Here is a 12,156-nt window from a genome sequence, read left to right as displayed (position 1 = left end):
TCAGTCAGCAGGTGGTGAGCAATAGCATCATGCGTCGCTTGCTTTCCAATATTCCCTCATCATCGTTGTTATGATTTCCCTGCCTTCTTTGTCCTATTAAACTGTCTTTATCCAAACCCATGAGCTTTGACTATTTTTTCTTCCCGAGTCTCCCACGGTGGGGAGAAAAGCACCACTCAGCCATTCGCTCTGTCCACCTGCTGGGTTAAGCTGGAATGAGAACACAGATGGGAAAGAGTAGAATGGGCGCCTACTCGTTTGGCTTTCAAAAGGAAATGGACTAACAAGTTACTCTAGCGAACGGTTTGGGGTTGATTGGGCAAATTCTCCTGACTTCGGGAACTTGTCAGGACTACTGGTCTTCTCTTTCTCATGTTATTTTTCATAATACTCACCGCAAACTGTGGCCGAATTTGGAAAAGTTACAGGGAGGTCGCCTGTGACGTCTTTGCATCTCTCTGGAAAGGGGGATGCGTTGCGCAGAGGTGCGACTCTTTTTCTGTAATCTCTCGTCAAAACTTTCCGGGTAAATGGATCCTTCAGTCCGTTGGGTACGGACGACCTGCAGGGTTGTCTGCCATTCCCACAATAGGGATAGCTGCAGAGAGGGTACTGAGCGGGAAGGAGAACAGAGCAGCAGCTAATGTCGCCGTTGAGAGCACCGTGGGATGGGAGCAGCCGGGGACAGGATGCGGGAGGAGAACTCGATGAGAAGGAGCTGCTCTGGAAGGTGGAGGCAGGCAGCGACCCGAGAGGACCAAAATCAGCAGGGGGAGGTGGGGGGATGTTAGGAATGTTAAGAGAGGAGGAGCAGCCAACAGGAGCGACTTTTCCCTTTCCTGCGGAGGCAGATGATGATGGAAAACCCGCCCCGAGGAATCGCTTGCCATTTCCCATTCAGGCTGTAAAGCCACGCGTGTGTCTTCCTGAGAATGGCTGCACAAGCGTGGCGTCGCAGGCCGTGAGCTAGCTTGGGCAGGGATCTCTCTGTGCGGGGTGGCGAGTCCCTGGGAAAGCCATCGTCTGGCGGAAGAAAGCCCAGGGGGACTTCTCAGAGGTAAGAAGCCTTCAAATGTATGGGGACCCCTAACTCGTGTACTGAGCGTACGGGACAAGCGTCCGTGGCACAAAGATCGAGGACGACTTCTCAGAGGTAAGCAGCTTTCCTTTGTTCCCCTGTCCTCTCAGGAGCCCTCCTTGCTCTTTGCGCACACTTGAGGCCCACAACACTCATTTTCTCCTCTACTTAGCATTCCTAGTCCCTGCCATGGGGAATAATTGCCTCAGGTGACCTGAAAATTAAACTGATATTCCCATTTTAAAGAAAAGGTACAGTGCTGAAGAAGCTTCCAGGGTGGAGTGTAGCTGCTCTGCATAAAAGATCCCGAGGCCTCCAACCTTAGATGTTGATCACACTGGGGGAACCTGGCGTGCTGACTCTAAGAGGAACAGCAGTACGGGCTGTAGAGCGGAGCAGAGGCGCCGTGGCTAAGCTCTGTGACAAGGCGGGAACTCGGTTGTTCTTGTGCATAACTGAGACTGATTTCCAGCAGAATAACAGTGCTATTAATGGGGTGCTCTTTTTTTGAGCAATTCCAGCCTCCAGAGGAGGTTTTCTTGTTCCTCTTGCAATATGCAATGAGAGAGGACCAAGCACACCCGGACCTTCTTAACCAAAAAAAAGGGCAACACAGGGGCAATCTCTGCCCTAAATTGCGTAAACGCATAAAGCTGTGAGTGGCGGTTTTTTTTTTTTTTTTTTTTTTTTTTTGTGGCTCGCACATCAGCGCTGCTCCGGGAAGCCCTGCCTGCCGCTCTCGCCTAGGGAGGGGGAGCCGGGCGGCGCCGCAGGACCCCCGCCCGCGGCAAAATGGCGGCGCCCTTCTCCGGAGCGGGAGCCGGGACGGGACGCCGAGGCGCGGTGCCGCAACGAGGTTGGTGGTCGGTGCCGCCCCGGGAAAGAGCGAGGCGGGGCGGTCGGTCGGGGCGCCATGCGGTCGGCGGCTTCTGCGGAAAAGGCCCTTCTGCGGGGCGGGGGCGGCGCCGGACCGGACCGTGCGTGCTGCCGGGTCTGCACTGCGTGGGGCTTCGGGGAGCTGGGGGAGAGGGGGGCGGAGCGGCGGGAGGTGGCGGGGAGGGTGGGAGAAAGGGCGGTGGGGGGTGCGGTTGTGTGCGCTTGGCCGACTCCGCTCTGGGTTGGATGGACTGCTCCGTCCCGAGGCATGCTGGGAGCTGTAGTTCTGTGGTGCCGGGCGGCCACGTGGGCTCCGCGGCGCGCGGCCGGTCTTTCCCCGAGCTGGGGCCGGGCTGTGCGCGCCGGGAGGCGCAGGTTGCCGCTGGCTGCGAGCGCGGTTGCCGGCGGTGAGGCGAGCGAGAGCCTTCGGGGGTGCCTCCCCGGAGCGTCGGGCCGGGAGGGGTGGGGGCTGCGGCGGCCGGGCGCGGGTCCTTGCTGCGCTTGATCGTTGGACTGCGACTCGGAGGTTTTCCTCTCCCTGCGTTCTGACAACCGGTTCTCTCCTTTTTCTGCGGCTCACCAGGGCAGAAGCAGCTCCCCGCTGCTAGGACCCTGTGGGTTTTGTTGCCGAGCGAAGGTGGCGCACCGGGTAAACCGAGGAATCTATTACAGAGGGATGCAGCTCTCGTTATCGCTTCTGCTGACTCCTGAAGCGATCCTCTGCGCTGGTCCGATATCCCTGCCCGTCTGTGGCAAAAGAGTTTGCCCCCTCAGATTGCAGAAGCAGCATTGTGGAATTTAGGTTTTGGTAGGTATTGAGATTGTACCCCTGAAATCTCATCTATCTCAAGATACTACCTATCCTTACAAACCTTGCTTCTCTGAAATCCAAGTCGTTGTCCTTACCCCAGTAATACCGAAGGGAGAAATACTCCATTGAAAAATTATCAGAAAGACAGAATCTGTTTTGGCAAGCCTCCCTCCCTTGGAATCCGTGGATTCCTTAACCTGGCCCTGGCATGAGTATTTGAAGCAAACGCTATTCAAGAAAGAAAAATTATTTTCTCTCTCATTTATCATTCTGTAATAGTTTTAGCTGACTTTGGTGACAGCATAATAGCGAAAGTGATTTCACTCTCTACCAAATAAAACCATAAATTACTTCTTTTGACTGTCTTGAAAGAATGGTACTAATAATAAATAGGTGGGAAGACCAGAACTGTTGCATGTCTGGAATTTTAGGTGGCCTGAGAAACACACAGCATGCACTAGGGTAGCAGCACAAACGTATCTCAAAAACGGGCTCCTGCAAACAGAAAGACCTTTGGGACGTCACTGACATTTGGTCAGAGTGGGCTGACTGAGCCATCATTCTGCCTTCGTAATATTTCATAGCAGTTTTGCGATATTGCATGTCTTCAGCTTAAGGAAGACTTTTCTTCCAGGGAATTTCCCTACTGCTTTTACTTCAAACATTACCAGGAAACAAAGTTGGAAGTTCTCACTTGTCCCCTCAAGGCTAGGAGCTGGTTACTCAGCAAGATGCTTGCTCGAGGCACGGGCTCACCAGCTGATTAAATAACTGTCCTGGGGCAGGAGCGTGTGGGACAAAATACTGCAGACAGCACAATCCACGCGTTTATATTGCCTAAATAAACATATTGCCTAGTTTGTCATAGAGCATCGCTGAAGTACTGTTTTATTTGTATTTGTGAAGACAGCAGAATGAAAGACAGCAGCTCGGTGACTCCCACCGAGATGGTCATTAGGATAAAACAGTGAAGTTTCTAGCATATATTAAAAAGCCTGGAGGAATTAGCATAGCTTGCAGGAAAGCATGCTGGAAAGAGATGATATTTGAGAGCAAGCGTGAAAATGTTGTCTTTTTACCAAGAATGATGAGAACTGATGCGTCCGCCCTGTGTTTGGATAGGTGAGTGAGTGAAGAGGAGCTGAGCATAGAGTTTGCAGGGGAATTGGGAAATGAATGAGATAATTTAACCTCTTTTCCATGCAAGCGTGTGTTTTTTTTTTTTTTTTTTTATCCCATACTTTTGTTATTATCCAGAATTTTTAATATAACTCTCTATTTTAACTGGTTTGGTTTTATGGGTAGCAGCTAACTATAGAAAGAACTAAAATCCTGAAGTATCCTTGGAGCCGCTAACTCTACCTCTTTATCTGTTCCCTAAGAAGATGTCCCGGATTTAAAGATGATGTGTATTAAATGAAGTATGAGAAGAAACAGCTTCTTCCGACACTTGCACTCCTTTTCTTCAGCTCGTGCAGAAGGCTGACGGCCTGTCTCACTCTCATCAGTGCTATCCCACCAGCTCCTTTAGGAGCTCAGCACCACGTTTGGCCTGTTCCGATCTCCTCATTTCTGTGCTGCAACACCACCATCCATAAGAAGTCAGGTAGGATCTGAAGACCTTTGACATTGCTAAAGAATCAAACCTCAGCTGTCAGTTTTAGCCCTTTGTGTTCCAGAGGTTTGTTTTGCTGGATGATGGTTTCATTTTTGATTTTGTAATATGTTCTTTGTAGATGTTATTTTAAGCAGACAAGTAGGTAGCCTCCTTCCTTCAGTGGAGTTGTGCGGGTTTTAGCTGAGCTTTGCACATCTGAGCAATTGCCCAGTGGTTGTTCTAGTCTTGACGCGTCTCTAAAACCTTTGTCTGCCTCGTCCCTCCTCTTTGTGTATTAAGATGCACGTTTGTGCAAAAATTATGTACGCTGTGCATAAGATGCCCAGCGGTTATGGGGCATTCTCGGCGTTTCACAGATAAGGCTCCATGTTTACTTAATCACTTAAGTGTAGCCCTGGCTTTAAGCGTAGGTGTAGCTAATGATGGTTACTGAAGTGGTTATAAAGTTCAAAATGTTTGTGTATATCTATATCTATATAAATGTATAGATATATATACATACATATGTATATGTATGTATGTGTGTATATATATATAATGAAACTGAGTCTGTGGAGTAAAAGACTTATCTGCTTGTTGCATATATTCATCTATCAGCAGACTTGTGCAGGCTGATCCAAACTGGGTGCTGTGCCTTTTTTGTTGCCTGGAATATGCAATCTGTGCACCTCAGGTGTACCTGGTCTGTTAACTATCTCTTATATTGTGCCACCTCGTTAATATCAGTGGATGTACCCAGCACCACCTTGGGGCTACACAGAACGTGGAAATTTCTAGTATGTTAATGTCACTCTGTTAACAAAGCTGACGTACTAGCTGCTTGCTGTTTCCATTTTTTTTTTGTTTTTCTTTTCAGTAGTCTCCCCAAAAGTTTTTGTGGACACGTTGTGTATCTTTTCTGTTCTTCCAGGATTCGTTTGTCAGGAAAGACGACCATGAAATCCGAGGGCTGTGGACAACCATCTGCCAGATGGTTGTTGCAGATGCCTTTGGTCACGTTATTTGTCCTTTTAGCTTGCCCTTTCCTTTATCTTGAGTTGAATTTTTTTGCAGCGCTATGTTTGCAGTGGTAACATTGCTGCCGAAGTGTTTTTGATTAAAAACGATCTTAACTGTAATAGTGAATTCACCGAGTGTGGCTTTGTATAATGACTCCCACGATCATAACATTTTTTTTCCTTTGTCACAGAGAGGAGAAAAGCTCTTTCCAGCGAGATGGAGAAGGAATTAATTATACCTCTGCCTCATCCTGTGAGACCAGAAGACATGGAGTAACTGTAAGCTGCGATTCTCAGGAGACGCTAAGAGTCTTGGGTTCCTTCTCTGCCTGCCTCCCAAGGCCTCAGGGATGAGAAATCTTAGGCTTTATGTTTTTCCCTATGAAATACTGTCGTGTTAAGGGGCATAGCTGACTAACTGTTACGGGTCTGGTCGGATTCAGGTTACTGAACTATGACGGTCACGGATTCACCAATAACATAGCACGTCCTTGGTCTAGTCGCATTCAATGAGAACTGTCACGGCTAGGAACAATGCAATGAAGGGCAGTTTATTACAGCAACCAGGGACACAGGTTCTTTGGATTGCCGGAGATAAATTCACTGTCTGCAAAAGCAAGCGAGCACGCATGAAATACACAGGTACTCGTCCTGGCTATTAATGCGTTAAAAGGCACAAAGGCTCTAGAGATTTCTAAGTTTCCATGGAGACACCTGGTACAACCAAGTGTTCAAATCTTACCCCACGACATCCCAATGCAAGGGGAAGAGAGGCTCAGCCCGTCGACTGATCCCGGAAGTCAGAAAGGTATCCTTCGTGATGGTATCTTCCCTAACATCCCCTTTCACTTAAGCCAATTTACATTGTCCGCTGATCTATTCTCTTTAGTGACCAGTGATAGGACCCGCAGGAATGGTGTCAAGCTGCGGCAGGAGAGGTTCAGGCTGGACATCAGGAAGAGGTTTTTCACTGAGAGGGTTGTCGCGCGCTGGAACAGTCTCCCCAGGAAAGTAGTCACTGCACCAAGCCTGTCAGAGTTTAAGAAGCGTTTGGACTGTGCACTTAGTCACATGGTCTGAATTTTTGGGTTGACCTGTGTGGTTCCAGGAGTTGGACTTGATGATCCTTATGTGTCCCTTCCAGCTCAGGATATTCTATGACTATTTTCTGTCCTTTTAGGTGGAGCTTGAGTGACTCTAGTCAGGCACATCTTGGTTATGATTGGTAAAAAGTTATCTCGCTTTTGTTTAAAGGAGAAATTCAGAGCGCGTGCTCAGTGAGGGGTGGTCGCACCTTGGAGGCATGGAGCTTTTGGGATGGAGGTGTGTTTTGGTATTATAATGATGATATAATGAGCAAAAGTTCACTAGAGTACAGCGTTTTGTCAAAACCATGACAGGTCGTTGGCTCAGGGTAGCAAACATGCAGCTTATCGGTCTCGGTGTGCACAAGAGCATCGAGTCCCCATCTCGTCACAGGGCCTATCCGTGATGTCTCCACTCCGCTCTATGCTCTGTACTGTTGCTTAGAGTCGGCCCACCAAGCTCCCCTAGTGCGATAGCATGTAAAGTTGGAGGCCTAGGGAACGCTTAGGTAGCGCAGCTACCCTCCACCCTGAAAGCTTCTTCAATGCTGTACATTTTCTTTAAAATGTGAATATTAGTTTAATTTGCCTAGTTACTTCCGGCAATTATTCCACAACTACCAAAAGCGATATTGAGAAGCCTACTTCCAGCATCTCTGTTGGTAATAATAGCTTCATACTTCTGTGCTTATCCTCGTGGCTTTTCCTTTCGCATACTGGAAAGGCAGAGACTGTTCAACAGAGTCATCTCTGATCCAAAAACCAAAACTCTGATTTCATCCCAAACCAACACTCTCTGATGTCAGTAAGAGTAAAATTGCTATTACTCTTGGTCATCCTGGCTGTCACAGTTGTGCCTCTGTTGGGCTCTCTGTCCAACCCTGTCAATCACCCCTGTCCTGCTCCGTGCCCCTGGGTGGTTCTTCTGTCCCTCTGCCCCGCTGGCTGTCCGTCCACCCAGTTCCCCTCTTGCTGCTTGTGTCCCGCTTGTGCCGTTTTCCTTTGTTTTTTTTCCTCCTCCTGTGCATCACAGCCCATTTCCGCAGGAGGCAACCGTTCTCCATGGGATGGACGCTGAGAGGGACGGACAGACCTGCTCGATGCCTGAGCCCCGCAGCCCCCCAGGGGAAGGGGAGAACGTCCGGGCAGGGAGTTCCACCGCAGTCTCCCTGCCAGGAGTCCTGCGCAAGAGTTTAATAAAGTTCGCTTTCTGGCTTGTGCTGCCCTCTGTGTTTGTGGCCACTGTAAGTGGCCGTGTTGCCGGGTGCAGGTTCCTGGGTGTGGAGGGGGCAGGGGCTGGGGGGGGTTGGCCCCGTGTTCGTTGTCCATGGGGGAGCTGATGGATACAGACAAGCGATCTGGGTGTGGGGGCCACCCTGCTGGGGAGGCTGCAGGCTGGGGGGGGGGGGGGGGGAGTAAGGGCAGCAATGGTGGGGGGAGGCCTGTGCTGTCTTTGCTCCCTGGGCCAGGTGTGCTGGGGCTGGTCTGCTCGGAGGGAGTGATTGGCGAGCGTGACCTGGGTTGCGGCTGCTGCGGAGGAGCAGGTGAGGGAGGGACTGGGGTCCCTGGTGAGGGGGAGGGAAGGGTGTTGGGGAGGCTGGGTCCTGCGGGATCGGCGGCTGGGGTAGGGAAAGCTGCGGGGGGTAGGCGGCAGGTCAGAAAGCACAGATCTGGCTCTGGGGCAGTGGCTGGGAGCATCTTGCCCCAGAGCATGCCGGGAGTTGTGGTCTTTGGGCTCCGGGCTTCCGGTCGGCCATGTTGGTTTCCAGAGCACGCTGGGAACTGTAGTTTCACGTTGCCGCTCGGCACAGGACCATTTAGGATGGGCAGTTACTTCCTCCGCGCCAGTGGAGCGGGGTGCCTTTTCTTGCCGTTTTCGTGTGGTGTTCCACGCGGCTCCCGCCGCTTCCCTTAACGAGCAGACGGCCTGGGAAGCTGTGCCTGCCGTTCTGCTTCTGCCCATGCACGGAGCAGGCTGGCGCGGCGGCGCCTGGTGCCACCTGGTGGCCGAACAGCGAGCGGTGCTGTAGGCGAAGAGGCGCTGCAGCGACGCGTCGCTCTCTGCTCCCACCTGCTGGCGAAAGGGGGGTACTGCAGGCGGAGGAGATGCGCATGCGCTGTAGCAGTTGCCAAGCTTCGTCCCCCGCAGCATGCCGGGAGTTGTGGTCTTTGGGCTCCGAGCTTCCTGTCGGCCACTTTGGCTTCTGCGGTATGCTGGGAAATGTCGTTCCACGTTGCTGCTCGGCTTCCAAGCCGGGAGCAACACGGAGACAGGTAGGAAGGGCAGTTGTTTCCTCCGCACCAGCGGACCGGGGTGCCTCTTTTTGCCGCTTCCGTGTGGTTTTCCGTGCGGATCCCACTGCTTCTGTTAACGAGAAAACGTTTTGAGAAGCCGTGCCTGCTTCCACGCATGCGTGGAGTCAGCTGGCGAAAAAGCAGTACCTCCGGCGGGGGGCCGGCGTGCATGCGCAGTAGTGGTGTGTCGCCCTATGCCGCCACCTGCTGCTGGAAACGTGATACTGCAGGCGGAGCGGCTGGGTCAGGGAAAGCCCCGGGCGGGGGGTGGGGAGGGGCGTCGGGCTGCAGGTCAGGAAGCCGGGGGCTGGCTCCGGGGCATCCGCAGCGTCAGGTGACCTGAGGAAGACCCTGAGGAAGGCCCCACAGCATGCTGGGAGTCGTGGTCTTTGGGTTTTGAGCTTCCTGTCGGCCATGTTGGTTTCCATGGCATGCCGGGAAACGTAGTTTTTCACATTCCTGTTCAGCTTCCTAGCTAGGAAGGGCACGTTGCTCAGGGCACTTATTTCCTCCCCGAGATGACGTGGGGTGCGTTTTTCTGCCGTTTTCATTTGTGGTTTTCCACGCGGTTCGCACTGTTTCCATTACTGAGAAAACGGTTTGGGAAGCTGTGTCTGCCGTTCTCAGGATGAGGGCGGTAGCGCCCTCTGCCACCACCTGCTGGCGAAAAAATCAGTAACGCAGGCGGAGCCATGTAGGACTTCTCAGAGGTAAGAAGCCTTCAATGTATGGGGACCCCTAAACTTGTGCGCCAAGCCCGCAAGACAAATGTCCGTGGCACGAAGATCAAGGACGACTTCTCAGAGGTAAGCAGCTTTCCCTTTGTTTCCCCGTCCTCTCAGGCGCCCTCTTTACGATGCTTGTACACACTTCAGGCTCACAACACTCATTTTCTCCTCTATTTAGTATTCCTAGTCCCCGCCTAACCCCCCTCCCCCACTTTCCAAGGACCTATGTTCTCTTCTCAGGTCCCTCCTGAGATCCTACAGGTCTTTTAAATCTGCTTAGTGTCGTTTCCAGCTTGTACTGTGCCACTATTTTTTCCCTGCTCCTTTTGAGAATGTCTGTACCCTTCTCAGATCTCGATTGGGTTGGCTTTTTTGGACCCATCTGCATAGTCTTTTGTTTTTTAGATAGTCTACTAAGGTATGTTACTTCTCCTGTGAGTTATTTTACTACACTGAATTGCTTTTCTGTGGTTTGTAATCTGTTACACTCCTAGATTATTTCTACCTATGTAAAGAAAGGTTTCAGCTAATTACAGTCAAAAACAGTTTTAGTTACCTACTTGCTCATATTGTCATTTCAATAAACAGAACTGAAGCAAAAGCACAGGAATTGTTGCTTTTAGTAACACTCCACACACCATTGAGCTAAGCCAAATAAAAAATGCAGCTGCTGCTCCTCCTGCTCTCTTTATCCCTTCCTGTGCTTTGCCCCTCCTCTTTCCCAGGTGATTCGGACAGGGTGCCGGGTGGGGCCTAATGGTATATGAGCAGCAGGTGTCCTATATGAGAGCTCATTCTGCCTGAGCTGCTCTTTGGGGGTAAGTGCTTTGTTCTTCCTTCAGTCAGTTGCAGGGGTTTTTTTTTTTTGGGTGGGTCAGAGTCTATGGGTTGATGTGTTTCCAAGTTGAAACAGATAAGTACATCTATTTAAGGTAATGTCTAGTAGGCTCATTTAAAGTAAATTAATCTATATTAGTAGTAGGTGCCTGTATTGCATGCGGCTCTTCTTCAGGTAATTCTTATAGCAATTCTTATAGTATAAGTAATTCTTTTCCCGTGTTTTGTTCATGGTGTTTGTAGCATGCCTTTTTATGTGTGTGTTTGGCCTGGAGCTGTCCTGCCTGGCAATTAGCGATGGTAGCTAACGTGGTGGTCCATCAGTGCAATAATACATATAATGCATAATACAATACAGACCTGACTCTTTTGGGTCTCTCTCTTCTGGTCTGTCTCTGGGTGAATACTCAAGCTCTGGGCAGCTGGCACAGAGTCTTTTTTTCTTTTTTCCAGCAGTAGGTTAACCTTAGGAGGAACCAGTCAAAGGAAACAGCACTTTCTGGAACTGTCAAGTTCTTGTTCGGCAACTCGGTGACTGGTTTGATCTACTTTTCAGATGTAGAGGCAAGCGGACTGTTGTCTTGAAAGGATAAAATTAAAAACATGAAGTTTGTCAAACGTGGCAGTGCCTGTTTACAGTCTGTTTATTGCTTTTGCCAGTGGTAGATAACACTTACAAGGAATCGGTCAAAGGAAAGACTGCCTTCTGGAACTGTGAAGCTCTGCATTGGCAACTCAGTGACTGGCTTGACCTACTGTCCAGCTCCAGAGGGAGGCAGACCCATGTTTTGAAATAAAAAAAAATAAAAAAAATTATGGCGCCGCTCTATGGCACCCAGAGGACCGCTGCTCTGTGGTGCCCAGAGGGCCACCGCTCTGCGTGGCAGTTAAAAGAATCTGATTTAGAGATGGAGAGCAGCAGAGGTAAAGCAGCTGGGAAGAGATAGGTATTTTAGTAGGTAGGCTGTGGTTATGAGGTGCCTCAGGACGTGCTTTTCGTCTTGTTTCTGCTGTTCCCTTGTGCAGTCTTGGAGAGGTGAATTCCCCATGTCCTGGAGTGGTGCAAAAAAGTGAGAGTTGGTCGCCCGGTCAGTTTCCTTCACCAAAGGTGAGGCAAGTCTTTCAAGAGAAAGCCCGGTTGCCTGTGCTGCGCTCTGCATGGTGTTGACCTAAGCCAGACCAAAAACAGGGTTGCTGTTCCTCCTGCTCTTACTTCCTCTCATGTATGGCTCCTCCCCTTTCCCAGGTGATTGGGTTTGGGTGCTGGGCGGGGCCAAATGGTATATGAGCCCCAGGCATGCCATGAGAGAGCTCATTCTGCCTGGGCTGGTCTTTGGGGGTGGGTGCTTTGTTTTTCCTTCTGTCAGTTGCAGGGTTCTTTAGGCAGGTTGGAGTCTCTGGATTTTGAGACTTTAAGTGTTTGGAATTCACTTAATAGAGGGATATTTAGCAGTGGTTGCTGGCTCACTTGTTTTTGGGATGGTGAGGTACGCTTCTGTTTTTGGGTTATATTTTAATCCCTAGATGTATCAAACCACTTGTGTAACTCTCCAGGGGACTGAAAAGAGCTTGAGTACACACTGCAAGAGACTTGACCACATAGGGGCAGTATTACCAAGAGGCTGAGCAGGGTAATATCAGAGTTACCTTTTTCACCTGTAAAGGATAAGTCTGTGATTACTGCGGTGCCCTGCCAGGCAGGGTTTTGCGGTGCACCGCCCAAGCAAAGCATTTCAGATAGAGCTGGTGAGCAGCTGAGGTAAAGGAGCTGGAAAGAGAGAGAGGTGTTGCATCAGGTGTGCTGTGGCTGTGTGGTGCCTCAGGGTGTGC

General features: G+C 50.5%; 1 long non-coding RNA gene across 9 annotated transcripts; it reads left to right on the top strand.

Moving 5' to 3' along the window:
• The first annotated feature begins 901 nt into the window (after window positions 1-901).
• On the top strand, window positions 902-6,501 carry LOC121069190. Of its 9 annotated transcripts, XR_005819311.1 has the most exons (5): window positions 902-1,057; window positions 1,788-1,934; window positions 2,538-2,762; window positions 4,148-4,371; window positions 5,573-6,500. It is a non-coding gene; the product is annotated as an uncharacterized LOC121069190 (long non-coding RNA). The 9 variants fall into 9 exon arrangements; XR_005819317.1 differs by lacking the exon at window positions 2,538-2,762 and having other exon boundaries at window positions 5,573-6,499; XR_005819313.1 differs by lacking the exon at window positions 1,788-1,934 and having other exon boundaries at window positions 910-1,153; window positions 5,573-6,499.
• The last annotated feature ends 5,655 nt before the right edge of the window (window positions 6,502-12,156 follow it).

The sequence above is a fragment of the Cygnus olor genome, chromosome 4 (assembly GCF_009769625.2).
Source record: "Cygnus olor isolate bCygOlo1 chromosome 4, bCygOlo1.pri.v2, whole genome shotgun sequence".
Lineage (NCBI taxonomy): Eukaryota > Metazoa > Chordata > Aves > Anseriformes > Anatidae > Cygnus > Cygnus olor.
Note: the sequence above shows the minus strand (reverse complement) of the source record. Positions and strands in the feature narration are given on the sequence as shown.